Genomic DNA, 2,834 nt, shown 5'->3' with positions numbered 1-2,834 from the left:
AACTCTGGAGTCATCATACTGACACTGAACTTAGTATAGATACCCATGGGCATAGCGCACTACAGCCCAGAACTTCTGGGCTCAAGCAATCCTCTCACCTCAATCTCCTGAGTATCTGGGACCACAGGTGTGGGCCACTGCATCTGACTAATTTGGGGAATAATTGAGAGTAACGAAGAGAAAAGGAGAAAAACAGGTCACTGGTCTGCAATGTCTTGCAAATTAATTAAAAAGAAAAGTAGCCGGGCGCGGTGGCTCACGCCTGTAATCCCAGCACTTTGGGAGGCCGAGGCGGGTGGATCACGAGGTCAGTAGATCGAGACCATCCTGGCCAACATGGTGAAACCCCGTCTCTACTAAAAACTACAAAAAATTATTCTGGCGTGGTGGCGCGTGCCTGTCGTCCCAGCTACTCGGGGAGGCTGAGGCAGGAGAATTGCTTGAAACCGGAAAACGGAAATTGCAGTGAGCCGGGATAGTGCCACTGCACTCCAGCCTGGCGATAGAGCGAGACTCTGTCTCAAAAAAAAAGAAAAAAGAAAAGAAAAGAAAAGTATCATGTTTCTTCATTATAAATGGCTCTCACCTTTGGACCAACTCCCAGAAGTCCACCTTGGTCCCTCACAAGGTCAACACCACCGTTTGAAGTCAATTTCGTAGCCCCCAAATTTAAATAATTATATGTTCTTCAAGTCTGCCCCATCTCTATTATTTTGGTTACTCAGGCTGGATATTCTAGATCTATTTTTGATTCCTTCCTCAACTACCAAACCCTTCAATACGTCTACTATTCCATAACTCTTTACCACTCCAATGGATGGTCAGTATAAAATTCCCCTCTCAACTGACTCATTGAAAAAGTATTTGGTTTGCTCATCCTGCCTCGGTATCTCCATTTCAGTACATCAAGTCTACCCTGTAATTTTTTTTTTTTTTGAGATGGAGTCTTACTCTGTTGCCCATGCTGTGTAGTGCAATGGCATGATCTCAGTTCACTGCAGCCTCCACCTCCCAAGTTTAAGCAATTCTCCTGCCTCAGCCTCCTGAGTAGCTGGGACTACAGGTGCATGCCACCATGCCCGTCTAATTTTTGTATTTTTAGTAAAGATGGGGTTTCACTATGTTGGCCAGGCTGGTCTCGAACTCCTGATCTCGTGATCAATCGGCCTGCCAGAGTGTTGGGATTACAGGCGTGGGCCACCATGCCCAGCCAGTGATTTTAACCTTTAAAAATAAAGCTCTTGGCTGTGCACAGTGGCTCATGCCTGTAATCCCAGCACTTTGGGAAGCTGAGGCTGGCGAATCACCTGAGGTCAGGAGTTCAAAACCAGCCTGGCCAACATGGTGAAACCCCGTCTCTACTAAAAATACACAAAAATTAGCTGGGCATGGTGGTGAGCAACTGTAATCCCAGCTACTCAGGAGGCTGAGGCAGGAAAATCACTTGAACCCAGGAGGCAGAGGTTGCAGTGAGCCAAGATCATGCCATTATACTCCAGCAACAGAGCAAATTTCATCTCAAAAAAAAAAATTAAAATTAAATAAAATTGGGGGAAATGGCAGCTTCAGGAGAGAGCGGGACTTCGGGCGGCGGAGGCAGCACAGAGGCAGCATTTATGACCTTCTACAGTGAGGTGAAACAAATAGAGAAGAGAGACTCGGTTCTAACATCCAAAAATCAGATTGAAAGCCTGACCCATCCTGGTTCCTCTTACTTCAATTTGAACCCATTTGAGGTTCTTCAGATCGATCCTGAAGTTACAGATGAAGAAATAAAAAAGAGGTTTCGGCAGTTATCCATATTGGTGCATCCTGACAAAAATCGAGATGATGCTGACAGAGCACAAAAGGCTTTTGAAGCTGTGGACAAAGCTTACAAGTTGCTACTGGATCAGGAGCTAAAGAAGAGGGCCCTGGATATAATTCAGGCAGGAAAACAATACGTGGAACACACTGTGAAAGAGCAAAAAAAAAACAATTAAAGAAGGAAGGAAAACCTACGATTGTAGAGGAGGATGATCCTGAGCTGTTCAAACAAGCTGTATATAAACGGACAATGAAACTCTTTGCCGAGCTGGAAATTAAAAGGAAAGAGAGAGAAGCCAAAGAGATGCATGAAAGGAAACGACAAAGGGAGGAAGAGATCGAAGCTCAAGAAAAAGCCAAACAAGAAAGAGAGTGGCAGAAAAACTTTGAGGAAAGTCGAGATGGTCGTGTAGACAGCTGGCGAAATTTCCAAGCCAATACAAAGGGGAAGAAAGAGAAGAAAAATCGGACCTTCCTGAGACCACCAAAAGTAAAAATGGAGCAGCGTGAGTGACCGCCCAGGGTCACAGGCACAGAACCTTCCCCCTGCTGTCTCCCTTCCTGCTTCGAAGGACTCATTCTTTCCTCCCACTTCCACCCCAACATAGAGTAGTATTTGCTTTTTAGTCCATTTTTTTTCAATACAATTTAATATCGATCAGAGTAATTCTTTAGTACATTGAAATGAGGGGCTTAGTTTAAAAAGAAGACCTTCCCCTCTCCCTGCCCCTAGAACCACCAGGATTGGAAGGTGCCACCACTGGTGCTGCCTTCTCTTCCCACAGCCTGTAACTTAATGTTTTGTACTTCACTGAATTGTGATGGTTAGAAACTTCGTGGATAGTTTGTGGAAATCATCCAATTAAACATATTGCTTAAAAAAAAATTAAATAAAATTAAATAAAGCTCTTGTTCCAAAACACTAAATGTCTCCTTAGTTTCCACTAAATAAAGGCCCAAATATCTCAGTCTGGCATTCAAGTATTTTCATCATCTGACCCCAAACTTCTCTGACAGCTCTTGCTGTC

General features: G+C 44.2%; 1 pseudogene across 1 annotated transcript; it reads left to right on the top strand.

The window, feature by feature from the left end:
• The first annotated feature begins 1,555 nt into the window (after window positions 1–1,555).
• Window positions 1,556–2,592, top strand: LOC116555492 (annotated as a pseudogene). The gene has a single exon (XR_004270550.1). The product of XR_004270550.1 is annotated as a dnaJ homolog subfamily C member 8 pseudogene (transcript).
• The last annotated feature ends 242 nt before the right edge of the window (window positions 2,593–2,834 follow it).

Source organism: Sapajus apella, unplaced genomic scaffold (assembly GCF_009761245.1).
Source record: "Sapajus apella isolate SASKATOON/1434 unplaced genomic scaffold, GSC_monkey_1.0 scaffold15, whole genome shotgun sequence".
Lineage (NCBI taxonomy): Eukaryota > Metazoa > Chordata > Mammalia > Primates > Cebidae > Sapajus > Sapajus apella.
Note: the sequence above shows the minus strand (reverse complement) of the source record. Positions and strands in the feature narration are given on the sequence as shown.